Source organism: Protopterus annectens, chromosome 1.part1, assembly GCF_019279795.1.
Source record: "Protopterus annectens isolate FY-2018-M chromosome 1.part1, PAN1.0, whole genome shotgun sequence".
NCBI lineage: Eukaryota > Metazoa > Chordata > Ceratodontiformes > Protopteridae > Protopterus > Protopterus annectens.
In genome coordinates this window covers 1,576,376,530-1,576,390,674 of record NC_056726.1, presented here as the reverse complement: position 1 = coordinate 1,576,390,674, position 14,145 = coordinate 1,576,376,530, and the positions used below count along the sequence as shown (strand labels likewise).

Sequence of the window (14,145 nt, the reverse complement as noted above, 5' to 3'; positions counted from 1 at the left end):
ATGTAGCAAAGTTTTTTGGAGCACATTCTCCGTTGTTTCCTCCAAAGCCGAAAAACAAGAACAGGAAATAACGTACCTCAAGTAAATGTCCTGCAAAAGCTCATTTGTCTGTAAGGATAAAGGGGCAGCAGTCAGACCTGCATACTTAAAAAAAAAAAAAAAAAACATCTCGGGGATACTGTCTCTGACCTCTTCTTCCTATTGGCTCAGAAGATCAGGTTGTCTCTTTAAGGTCACTGCAATAGTGGCGATACTGCTGAACAGAGTGGCTTATGCCAGTAGCAGGACTCACCATCCTAGCAAGACTCTTGACAGGGATCAACATTGTACTGGGGACCTTCTCAAGATTCTGTATATATGTGGTCCAAGTGGTTTGTGTACTTTCCTTACTGTACCTTCTGGGACTCCTACCACTTTTAGTACCCCCCGAAGCCATGGGCATTTACCAAGTCAAAATCCTGAGAAGTATGGTAGCCATTTTGCAGTCATCCATGTTGCTTTTGGCTCATAGTGGAACTCTTCAGGTAACTAGTAAGTGTGATCAGCTGTGGTGCCTCTTTTTGTATAGTGTAAAAATCCACGTCATGGCATGATTGTGTGCGAACAGTGACCTGGAAAGAGCTTACAAGCATCCCAGTGCATACAGATATCAGTAGTTTTTGTGCAGATCTTAATAGATTTCCCTGTGTCCCAGCCAAGATCACTGACTCACCCACACATGTTCATTGCACTTTGCACGTACTCATCCTGCTTGTAAACTACTGAGCCTCCTAGCTTGACATAGTGAAGTGAATGATGAGATAGAAGTTTTGTTTTGTTGCCAGTCAGCTGAAACGGGCTTATTAGTAATAATGATTGAGTAAGAGCCCTGAAAATGTGTAACAGAAGTAGCTGTGGCTATTGCTAGGCTTGTTGTACTGTGGTTGTACTGTGATTGCACTGCAACAGAATGCAGTGCTGTTATCCATAAGGGAAAGATGGATTGCTACAAGCAATACAAGCTTGGAGAGGAAAGTGAATGGGAATGCAAAATATTAAAAATAAGATGCAAAATCCTAAGTAATTCCAATACAGATTGCATTTCTGTGAACTGTTGGAAAGCTGATAGACTTACTGTGCAGAGTTGGAATCTATTTCAAACTGATAAGTACACATTTTGTCACGTTAACGTGCACTGTGTTGTATTTATACACTTGCCTATTTATAGTGGTGCTGTATTGTTTCTGATGTTCATCGTGTTTCACTGTTGCAGTTATTACACTTGGATTAGCCTGCTGGCAGGCGACCCGAGTTCCAAACTCTTGGTCCGGCATTGGTTGCTGTCTCCTCTTCCCTGACGTCAGTGCGCCAGGGGTATAAAAGTTGCAACAGACACCATTTTCTTCAGTCTTTCTTGCCGCGCGGTGCCCGAAGCAAAAGCAGTTCGCAAGTGCCGGTCGGCCGACTCCTGAGATTTTCAGAATTGAGTTTCAGAACCGAAGTCTTCAATAAAGCTAAGTACCCAGTTGGGGAAACTTTTTCTTGCTCCAGACCAATGTCAGTAAAAGTTAATAATTGTATTTCTTGTGGGAAGCAAATGCCTCATAAAGACTTTCACTCTTGCTGTATTCCTTGCCTAGGCCCTGACCACGACGTTACTAGTTGTCGGTTTTGTGCTAGATTCAATAAACGCACTATTAAACGTCGGTTTGATTTTGCTTTACATTATTTTGGCCGAAGGTTTAATTACATAGTGCCGTCGGAACAACCGACGACCGGAACTTATAAAAAAGACAAAGAAAAGGACAGGCATCCGAGGTCCAAAACCGACTAAGCCTCTTCTAGGCCAGTCGCCGGTTCTCAGTGAGGCACTTTCGCAGCCCCTGACACCCGCTACCTCAGAGCCACAGGCCATAACCGACAGCCACATGGAGACACCGAGGCCTGTGGAAACTCAAGGTGTTGGGCCTTCGGAATCTATACCCTCAGATGGGTCCGGAGCTGCTGAGCAGGCATCGCCTTCCAAGGGTGTTTTCAGACCTTCACAGCTTACAATTAAGCCCACTACAGCAGCAAAGGCAAAGTCAAAAACACCATTAAAGACAAGGAGACAAGTACAGCATTCTCCAGTACAGTCATCCATGCCAACGAAACAGATGCTTAAAATGGCTGAAGACCTAATTACTTTAGTCAGGGGTTCCCATCCCCCTCCTGACAAAAGGCCTAGGCAAGACACTGATTATGATTCCTCTGACCAGGTTTCCATTTCCTCTGATTCCTCTTCTGATCAGGGATATTCTCTCCCTCCCTATGAGGACTGTGATGCAGAAGAGTCCATACCTTCAGCCTCTCCACCTGAGGATTATTCTTTTGGGGAAACCCTGCACACCATGAGGGAGCGTTTCCATTGGGAGAGCCAGGATTATTCAGAATCCAAGAAAAGGCACAGAGACTTCCTACTATTGCCTCCGCACAGGCCCCTGGCTATCCCACCTGTGCTTGATATTGTGGATGATGAATGTTCTGAATCCAGCCTATCTCCTGATTCTTTACCCCCTGCACCAGTCAAGCCTGACAGGTACTACAGGGTCCCTGACTCTCATTGATTTCTTTACAAACACCCCACTGCAGACCCAGAAACAATTTCTCAGGGTCCTAAAGGGGTTAAGGCTTCCACTGCTAAAAATCCTGTACCTTCGGATAGGGATTCCAGGGCTCTGGACAGATGGGGGAAAAAGTTTGCACTTCTGCTACTTTAGCTGTAAGAGCTTTAAACTGTCAGTTTCACATGCTTAAATATCAACAGTACCTCATGTCGTTGTTAAAGCAGAAAATGACTTCACATACAGAAAGTTCTGATAGTAAGGAAATGCAGGATTTATTGCATGCAGCTGAACAAGTGGGAAAGCGTACTCTGCAATGTGGTTTTGATTCATTAGAGGCTTCTTTTAGAGCCGCAGTTACAGGCTCTGTTATTTGAAGGCATGCTTGGTTGAAAGAACAAAGTTTACATGACCATGTTAAAGTAAAATTATTGGATGCTCCATTACAGCATGATACTTTGCTTTATCCCCCATTTTCTTTAACACACCTTCTGCCTTAACACCAAAGTCAATGCAGACAGTGAAAGATTTCTTACAGGTTCAACCACCTAGATTTAGTAGAAACTGGCCTTCAAAAAATTGGTTCTTTCCAGTGTCAGACAGGCCACAAAGAGGCAGATACAGACGCCCAAGAGCAGATCTCAGCCCCAAGGCTCCTACAGACCTAAACAGTGGGGTGCTTCAGCCCCCAAAGGAGGGGAAGACAAATCACAACCTTATAGGAAACAGTCCCAATGACTTCCCTCTACAAATGCCAAGCACTTACCTTTTGACAGCACCTCTAGGGGGAAAGCTAGCACTTTTCTCAAAAAATTGGCACATGATCACCCAGGAAAAATGCATGCTGAATATACTTTCTCAGGGTTACAGGTTCCACTTCCACATGCTTCCAAAACCAAAAGGTATGTCAGACCTGCCACAAAACCAATGGGCAGAGGCACAAAAACAGATTGCTGCTCTTATGGATATGGGAGCTATTCAAAAAGTCCCACAGCAAGAACAGGGACAAGGATTTTACTCAAGACTTTTCTTAGTACCCAGAAAGGACAAAGCCTGGAGACCAATACTGGACCTGTCAATCCTAAATACTTTCCTGGATGTTCCAAAATTGAAAATGTTAACACTACAGCAACTTCTGCCCATGCTGGGCAAGAAGGCTTGGCTAGTTACTTTGGACCTCAAGGAGGCATACCTGCATGTTCCAATCAGACAATCTTGCAGAAGATACCTCAGATTCATAGCAGGCTCAATGCATTACCAATTCTCTGCACTGCCCTTTGGCTTATCTACTGTGCCCAGGGTCTTCACAAAATGCCTGGCACCAGTAATTGCATTTTGCAGACAAAAAGGAATTCAAATATATCCCTACTTGGACGACTGCCTTATTCAAGCAGAGAACAAGGGCATTCTTCTAAAGCATCTGGCGTTTGTAAAAAGATTGCTCATTTGCCTAGGGTACACAGTAAACAAAAAGAAATCAAAACTAGTGCCCTCTCAAGAGATAATATTCCTGGATGCAAGCTTAAATGCAACTGCCCAGATGGCTTATCTCACGCCAGACAAGCAAAGGCAACTGACTCGTTACTTTCAAATAATGGCAATAAAAACCCAGCTCCCTGCAAGAAAAATTCTGTAGGCCTTGGGCTTCATGGCATCCTGCATTCTACTAATTCCATATGCAAAACTGCATATGAGGAAACTACAATGGTATCTAAACTGTGTTTGGACCCAGCATTGTCGCAGCCTGGAGACGATCATAACTTTAATTCCCTGCCCACAACAAGAGTTTCGATGGTGGTCCCAGGCCTGTCACCACAACAAGGGACAGCCTTTCACCTTACCCACAGCCAGGCAGACAATACCAACGGATGCATCGGATTATGCCGGGGGGCACATATGGCAGGAAAATGTATTCAGGGCACGTGGGCCAAGGAGCAACTGCATCTTCACATCAATCAAAAAGAGATGCTAGCTGTACAGAATGCCCTGACAGCTTTCAAGGACCTAATACATCCAGGGCAACTATTAATAAAGACTGACAATACCACAGTTATGTGGTACATAAACAAGCAAGGGGCACACATTCCTACCCCCTATGCAGACAAGCCATGACTTTTTGGAACACAGCACTGACCTGTCAAGTACATCTGCAGGCATAATTCCTGCCAGGAACAAAAAAATACACTGGCAGACGAATTAAGCAGAAATCTCATGGATCCTCACGAATGGAAGCTAAATCCACAAGTGTTCAGCATGATAATGAGGAAATGGGGACGCGCAGACATCGTTTTGCCTCCCCTCACAATTATCAAATACAGAAATTTTGTACAAGAACTTGTCACACTCAAGCATGGAAAGTGGATGCTCTGTCATTCAGCTGGAAAGGCCTTGACAGTCTATGCCTTCCCTCAGATGCCTCTTCTCACCAAGGTGCTACTAAAAGTCAGACAAGAAAGGCCAAAAATGGTCCTGATTGCACCAGACTGACCACGCCAGCACTGGTACCCAATCCTAAAGAGTTTGTCGCAAGGCCCAGCTTGGCTTCTGCCTCACATTCCTCATCTTCTGACACAACAAAGCAATCAGATTCTGCGCAGTCAACTCAGAACCTTAAACCTGGCAGATAATGTAGCCACTCAGACTGCACCTCTCTCTAAAGCTGTTATGGATGTCATTTTAGAAGCCAGGAGACCCAGCACTAGGAAATCTTATGCAGAAAAATGGAAGAAATTCTGTGTTTGAAACCAGGCACAAGAGCTCGAACCACTTGTCCCTAGCATAACTCAGATTTTACAATACCTAACTGAGATGCTGGGAAAAGGCTTATCTTTCTCATCTATTAAAATCCATGCCTCTGCCATTTCAGCTCATTACAATACGGAACCTCATATTTTTTCACATTCTCTACTACGACAGTACCTCAGAGGGGCAAAAATATAAGACCCCCAAGGAGAGCACCAGTACCTACTTGGGACCTCAATTTTGTTTTAGAAAAACTCACACTGCCTCATTTTGAACCAGCCAACACAGCTGATCTAAAATTCTTTTTATGGAAAACTGCTCTGCTCCTAGCAATAACTTCAGCAAGAAGAGTCTCAGAGTTACAGGCATTAATGGCTGTGGAACCTTTCCTCATTTTTCATCAGGACAGGGTTTCTCTTAGGACAAACCCAACATTCATGCCAAAAGTGGTCTCCAATGTGGCCTTAAACCAAACCATTCATTTACCTACTTTTTACCCAAATCCCCAGAATAAAGGGGAGAGACTTCTGCACACTTTGGATATACACAGACAGCTACGATTCTACTTGGACAAAACAAAAGCTTTCAGAAAAACTGAGCAACTGTTTGTAGCATATGCTGCAGGATCACAAGGAAAGCCTATTACAAAGCAGGCAGTCTCAAAATGGAATAGGACACTGCATCCGCTTCTGTTATGCACAACATGACAAATCAGTGCCTAAGGGCATTAGGCCTCATTCCACCAGAGCAGCAGCCACTTTAGCAGCTTTCCTCAGAGGGGTACCAACCAAAGACATTTTAGAAGCTGCAACCTGGAGCACAGTGCACACTTTCACCAGGCACTACCACTTACCTCTCTACTCTACTCTAAATCCAGAGCAGGCTTTGCCACTGCAGTTCTGCAGGGCTTGTTGGCCTCTCCAAATCCAATTTAGACCCAGCCACCCAACCTCCGCTTTGGGATTCTACCCAAGTGTAATGACTGCAACAGTGAAACACGATGAACATAGTACAGTTGTGTACCTACCATAAATGTAGATGTTCGTGTGTATTCACTGTTGCAGTCCAGGTTACCCACCCACCATTCCCCTTTTTTCATTGCTGGGACCTTTCTGTACTTATCTCTATACTACCTATGTGGTGTATTTGCTTGTAGATGAAGGAAATGTTTATAGTAATGTATGCTTGTTTTTTGGCATAATGTTATCTTTCCAGCCTTCCTATCTGGGGGCACCTGACATCTGGGGCAAGAAAAACTGAAGAAAATGGCGTTGGTTGCAACTTTTATACCCTTGGCGCACTGACGTCAGGGAAGAAGCGACAGCAACCGACGCCGGACCAAGACTTTGGAACTCTGGCCGACTGTGGGTCACCTGCCAGCAGGATAACCCAAGTGACTGCAACAGTGAATACATTCTAACATCTACATTTATGGTAGATACACAACTGTACTTTTCTGTCTCTTGTGTCTCCACTGTGTTTTTTTTCTCAGGGTAGCTCACGCTAGTTTCAGGGAGGGGGTTGTTGAGCCAGCCCACATCCTAGCTGTTGGTCATTGCCTGAGGTGTATTTCATTGTAATTCCAATACAGATTGCATTTCGGTGAACTGTTGGAAAGCTGATAGACTTGCTGTGCAGAGTTGGAATCTATTTCAAACTGATAAGTACACATTTTGCCACTTTATACACTTGCCTATTATTTATAGTGGTGCTGTATTGTTTCTGTTTTTGTGTCGTGTCTCCACTGTTTCTCCCACCCACCCTCTCTGTTCTTGTCTTGGTGTTAATCTTGGTGGCTTTGAAACTGCCCGCCCCTCTTGTAAGTTTGTATTTGGATACTCCTCCTGGGCCTATCTCATTTGCTCAGTCAACTGAGTGCAGGGAGATCATATTTTGATTTCAGGCACTCCTACTGTGTACAAAGAGAGCATTTGAGAAGGACAATCCCTGTAGCCTCTTAATTCTGCTGTGTTCCTTCACACAAAAAAAAAAAATATATATATATATATATATATATATATATATATATATATATATATATATATATATTTCTTTTTTCCAGCTGCTCTTACTGTAACTGTCTTAATTTCTGTTCTGCGGGCTGTTATCTATTTAGTTGTTCTTACTCTGCACTTATTACTGCTCGTTAGTAGCCTTCTAATTTAATGCCTTCTGCACTTGTTTTTTAGTCATTTGTTAATTTAATTGTATTTACTTAAACTGTATTTGCCGTAATATTGATATACGTGTGCTAGCCTGTACTGCATTTGAATTGTATTACTGTTGTTTTAGCTACTTTTCTGTAAAAAAAAAAAAAAAAAAAAAAAAAAAAAATTCCTAGCTTGTTCCCTGCCTTTCCTGTAACTTATCTAGTCCAGATACAGACTTGCTGTATCCAGGACTGTTTGTAAGCTCCAGAGCCCCCCAAGCCTTTCTGTATTGGGGGGAAGCCTTCTAGCTTATCAGTGGGAGTGGTAAGCATCAGGTAGCCTGTCTACCACGGGAAGAGTGGGTTTTGGCCCATAAATTGTAGTTTATTGGCCGTTTAGGCAGTTTTCCATCTCTTTCAACTTGCTGGCTTAAAAGCCTGCATTTGCGCTTGTTCCCCACCTTTTCTGTAACTAGTCTAGTCCAGGTACAGATTTACTGTATCCAGGACTCTCTGTAAGCTTCTGAGTCCCCCAAGCCTTTCTGTGTTGGAGGGAAGCCTTCTAGCTTATCAGTGGGAGTGGTAAGCATTAGGTAACCTATCTACCACAAGAGGAGTGGTTCTGGCCCAGAAATTGTAGTTTATTGGCTGTTCGGGCAGTTTTTTCCATCTCTCTCAACTTTCTGGTTTTAAAGCCCGTGTTAGTGCTTGATCCCCACCTTTCTCGTAACTAGTCTAGTCCAGGTACAGATTTGCTGTATCCAGGACTGTTTGTAAGCTTCTGAGCCCCCCAACCTTTGTGTTGGAGTGCAGCCTTCTAGCCTATCAGTGGGAGTGGTAAGTACTAGGTAGCCTGTCTACCATAAGAAGGAGTGGTTTTTCGCCCAGGAATTGTAGTTTATTGACCATTCTGGAAGTTGTCCATCTCTTTCAACTTTCTGGTTTAAAAGACCACATCTGCACTTTTTCCCGTCTTTCCTGTAACTAACCTACTGGAAAGCACTAGAAAGCCTTAAACTGATAAAAGCCTTCTAGCTTAAAAGAGACACTTTGGAGTGATTATCAGTTTTCTGTATTTTCTTGCTTTACTTAACTGTTTTCCGCCTAAACGCTGATTTTCCAGCACTTATTGTGATTTAAAAGCTTGTTTTTTTTCACATATTGTGCTTATTTGACTGCACTTTTAAAAAGTTGTTTTTTGTTTAAATAAATTGTTTAACTGTTGTAGGCTACACACTAAAGTGCAATAGCCTTTCTGATCGCTTGTAGTCGTTTAAAGTTGTTTTAAGTGTACTTTTTACTGTTTTTGCCTTATCTTATCAAAAAAAATTTCTTGTTTCTCGCCTTTCTAAGCTAGTATAGTCCAGTTTTCAGGCTAGTGCTGAATTCAGGGCTGTGTTACAAGTTTCTGAGTTGCCCATACCTTACTTGGATAGAGGGAAGTTTCTCTGCTCACCTGTGAGAGAGGGGAACTTTGAGCAGCCATCTGTCCCTGGAGGAGTGGTTCCAACCCAGAAGTTAGTAGTTTAAAAAAACGCGTTGCATGGTTTTGTGTGCCGAGCAGCACCGGTTAGCTAGGGTTAAATTATTCCCGGCTCCACTAAGTCTCCTTTTCGGTTTTTCACTTGAAACTAGTCTTAACTCTCAACCTAAGCACTCAAAAAGCATCCTACAGTCCAGCACTTGCTCAGACCTAATAGCAAGCATTAATATACCCCGACACTTGACTGCCCAGCAGGGCAAGGCTCTTTTCTTTATCCACCCCTCACCAACCAAGCGACTACGCAGCTCACCCTACTGTTCAGGCATGACCAAAGTGCAACTTCAGGTGTACTTTCCAGTCCAGCTAGTGAATCTGGGTATCCTGAGGCAATGTTACAACTGCCTCATGTACACAGACAGCCCTCTCCTCCTACCACAAAACACTGACATATGTAAGAGACGCAATTATACAGCCAAACTGGAGGCTAAGGTATCTCCACCCAAGACTGGAACAGACAGTCATGAGGCGAAGGTTAACACTTGCACCACACCTCCAGCCTCACATAGACCTACTAAACTAGCACTGGCAAAAAATACACAAATACACTAAATCATACTCTGAGGCTATAAATAAAAACCTGCAAAAGCATCAGAGAGCTCCAAAGCAGACACCCACAAAACCTGCACCTCCCATCACAAACCAGACAACACATAAAACACAAAATCAAATGTGCCGCACAATCATAGCCCTTAAGGCGAAATAACATACCTAACACACTAGTAGTAGGTGACTCAGTAGTCAGGCACACTGATGCCCCACTCATTAGGCTGGACAAGGAGAAGGTTACTGTTAGCTGCCTGTCGGGAGCCAGAATCCGCCACATAACACAAGCACTCACGTCACTCCAGAACAAGTACAAATATGACTCTGTCATTATTCATGTTGGTGTGAATGACCTGAGCCGTACCTCCCTGGACTACATGAAAAGAGACATGGAAGAGCTCTCTGATCATGTAGCCCAGGCAGGTATGACCCTGACCCTGAGTAGCATCCTGCCCTCGCCAAGAATGATACCTCCGTATAAAGAAAAAATGATCAATTTCAACAATTGGCTAAGCTTCTGGTGTCATTCAAAGGGGATCCAGTGTCTGTCAGCCTGGGATGACATACTCGACAACCCACGTTGCTTCGCAAGAGACAGCTTGCACCTTTCACCCCTTGGCTTTCGAGTACTGGCCAAGGCTCTTGCTGCCCCCATAGTGCCTTTTTAGGCAAGGCTCAAAATTCAAACCCACCTCCGTAAACAGCACAAGTAAAAAATTGAGGGTTATGCTACTCAACGCCAGGAGTTTAAATCTCAAAATGCATGCGCTCTAAGCACTCCTAAGTATGGAGAACGTCGACATCTGTGCAGTAACTGAGAACCTGGTTCAAGGCTCCAGAGAGCACTCCAGCACTACTGGGCTACAACTCGTACCACACATTTCGGCCACAGAACACAGACCGAAACACAAAAGGAGGGGGTATATCCATATTCATCAAGGATACCCACACTTCAGGTTAGTGGCGCAGCATGATAGCTCTGAGGTCATCCATGTGCAACTAACATTGGGCAAATCTGCAGTACAAATTGTGGCCTGCTACAGATCACCCTCCATGACCCAGGACCACCACTCTGCCTTTCTGGAGACGCTGGAAAACATGAAGGTCCTATCGAACACCCTGATCTTGGGAGATTTCAATTACCCTACTATTAACTGGGAAAACTACTTGAGTACAAACTCCCAGGCTCGGTGCTTCCTGAAATTTATCAACTCAAATGCCCTGGATCAGCTGGTAAACTCCCCTACCAGAGGCCACAACATATTGGACCTGGTCATCATCAACATGGGCGACAGGCGCTCCCTACCAGAGGTCAACCCATCACTGGTTAGATCAGACCATAAACTAATCACCCTGGATGTCCACACCCCACCACCACCCCAACCAAGGAAAACACAGTGAAAAACTTTTCTAAAGCAAACTTCACCTTACGTAAGGCAAATGTGGTAAGTTTCACAGCCCCCACTCTAAAGGATAACACTGCCCAAGATGCAGAATCCTTTACAAATGCACTCTATGAGCACCTGCAAGGATGCATGGATCGTGCCATCCCTAGCAAAGACTCACTCCCCTAAGAGAAGGAAACCAGTCTGGTGGACCCCTGCCATAAACAGGTTATACAACAAAAGGAGGAAACTAGTTCAGAAAAAAAGGAAATCCCAAGAAGGAAAGACATCCCTGATCAGTATCGGTAAGAAACTAAGGTCCCTCATAAAATCATCCAAGGCTAACTTCAAAAGACAAATAGCCAAGGATTCGAAAGATGACTACAATGCCTTCTTTAGCTATGTCAAGAATCTAAGTGGCAACTCGCAGATATGCTCTGAGATGGTGCAAAATAGCACAAAATATACTGAACCTACCGATATTGCCAACATACTGGCAGATAAATTCAGTGCAAACGTCACCTCCCTCTCACCTTCAAAAGGGCCCACAACAATACCAGAAAAGTGTAGTGTCCTGGAAATCACATAAGCACAGGTGAAAACAGCCCTTTCAAAAGCCAAAAATACAGCATCAGTAGGGCCAGATGGTGTCCCAGGCTGCATCTTGCACGAACTACAGAACGAACTAACCCCCCACCTAAACACACTGTTCAACCTCAGCCTCTCCACAGGCTACATGCCCATAGAATGGCACACAGCAATGGTTATTCCGCTCCACAAATGAGGGGCCACAGCTTACCCTGGTAACTATCGCCCCCGTAAGTCTGACTAGCCTGGTCTGCAAGGCTATGGAGCGCATCATCCTGGAACATTAACAAAGACATTAGGAACCTCCAAACACTTGACCCGACCCAGTTCGGCTTTAAGGGCAGATCCTGCCTACTAAACCTGGTTGACTTCTTTGAGACAGTTACCAAGGCCATAGACGAGGGAAAGGTGGTTCACACAGCCTACCTTGATCTCTCCAAGGCGTTCGACACCATTCCTCACTCGGGTATTATAGAAAAACTCACCAGCCTGAACATAAACCCCTACGTCACAAGATGGGTTGCCAGCTGGCTTACAGACAGAACTCACACGGTAAGAATAGCAGGCTCCAGGTCTGACTCTAAACCAGTCAAAAGTGGTGTCCCGCAAGGCTCAGTTCTGGGACCCCTACTCTTCGGCATATATTTCTCAGAAGTACAGGCAAACACAGGAGGACTGTGGCTAACCAAGTTTGCCGATGACTGCAAACTGAGAGCCATAATTGATTCTCCGGCTGACACGGACATCCTCCAAAAAGGCCTTACGGAGACAGACACCTGGTGTCATTCATGGCCTCAAGCTAAATGCCAAAAAATGCATAGTCATCCCGTTTGGGAAAAACAAAACACCCATGAATTACCACATAGGTGGCAGCCTCCTTAATACAGAAGAGGTAATAAGAGATCTGGGGACCCAGGTAGATGGTAATCTCTCCTTTGACAGTCATATTGCCAAAGTAGTGAGGAAATCCTATGTGGCCCATCTAATTACTAAGGGGTTCGCATCTAGAAATAAAGAGGTTATAGTGCCCCTCTACCCGTCACTCATCAGACCCATCATAGAGTACAATGCCCCATTTGGGATGTACCTCACAAGACACTTCCAACAGCTTGAAAGACCACAAAAGCACCTCACCAAGAGGATTACTGGCCTCAAACATATGTCCTATGCAGCCCGACTGAAAAAACTCTGGCTGTACTCAGTGGCATATCGCTTACTCAGAGGTGATCTCTGCCTGACTTACAAAGCCATGTCCAACTCAGAATTGATGGACATGCTCCACCTAAATAAATCCAAGTCACTTCGAGCCACGCGCTCTAGTGAGCTAAGCCTTGCCACAATAATAAGTAGAATATGCTGGAGGAATAGATTCCTGTCACAGAGACTCCCCATGCTTTGGAACAAAATTCCTAACTACATTAGGCAGAGCCCCTCACTAACGCTCTTCAAGAGAAGCCTTCACGAGTGAATGGGTAACAAAGTACACCCCTGGGATCACTTCATTGGCTCTGCTTGACAGAGGCTCAGTTAATTAATCAATGGGGCGGCGAAAGCTGACACTCTGGCTAGGCTTATGCCCTCGGGCATATAGCCTAGTACCTACCTATGAACCTATAAAAAGTTCGGGAGGTCCAGAAACTCTGTTATACCCAGGCAAAAGTGGTAATCCCTCCACTGATCTAGACATGGCCCGGTTGAAACTCCCTCATTTTTTTAACTCCTTCTTTAAAAAGTGTAGTCAACCTCACTGTCAATTTCTCACTAAACAACCCACTGCCCCCAGACCCATCTACTACAATAAGACCAAACTTCCGTGTCATACCCATGCATACCGCCCCCATTAAAAAATAAAACTCCTGCTTAAACTTAAACCTGGATCCAAGTGCTCCAGGTAACTGATCACCAGAATTCCTCCAAAAATCCACATACTCTATAGTCTATCCCACTAGTATACTACTAAACAGATCCATTCAAGACGCCTTCATTCCCATCATCTGGAAAAAGGCATTTATCCTCCTCCTCCACAAAGGTGGAAACAATAGTGATATATCTGACTTCTAATTGTCATCCTCTGTCCCATCTCCAAAATTCTGCAAAAATGTATTCATAGCCAACTGCTTAACTACCTAGTAAACCACAACCTCCTCTCCCCCAACCAAACATGGGTTTAGGCCATAGTACCACTAGTGCTCTTGTATCTTTCTTGGACCCAGTCAACCATGCTTGAGACTGTTGAGGTACCTTGTCTCCCCACTATTGTTTTGACTTTTTCATGGCATTCGTTACTGTTGCCCACCTGCTTCTTCTGACCCAACTCTTCAATTAGGTGCATCTCCCCTTACCCTAGGCTGGTTTTCCAGCTACCTTATAGACAGCAAGTAACCGGATGGCACTCATCCCTCTCTCCTTTCCTCAACATCAATACTGGAGTCCCACAAGGGTCCATACTAGATCAACTGCTCTTCAGCATTTTCATTAATGATTTCCATACCAGCATTACTCCATGCTGATGTCATCCAGTATGCAGATGGCTCCACCATCATCTGCATGGCCAAGTCTACTTCAAAACTACTTGCTGTCACCCAAAATGCCGTCACCTCCACTGAAACCTGG

The 14,145-nt window shown here is 44.4% G+C and overlaps 1 protein-coding gene across 1 annotated transcript in view; it reads left to right on the top strand.

The window, feature by feature from the left end:
• The window catches only part of AKIRIN1 (akirin 1), a 531,257-nt gene that overhangs the window by 334,112 nt on the left and 183,000 nt on the right, over positions 1-14,145 (top strand). The gene's annotated exons all lie outside the window — the stretch shown is intronic.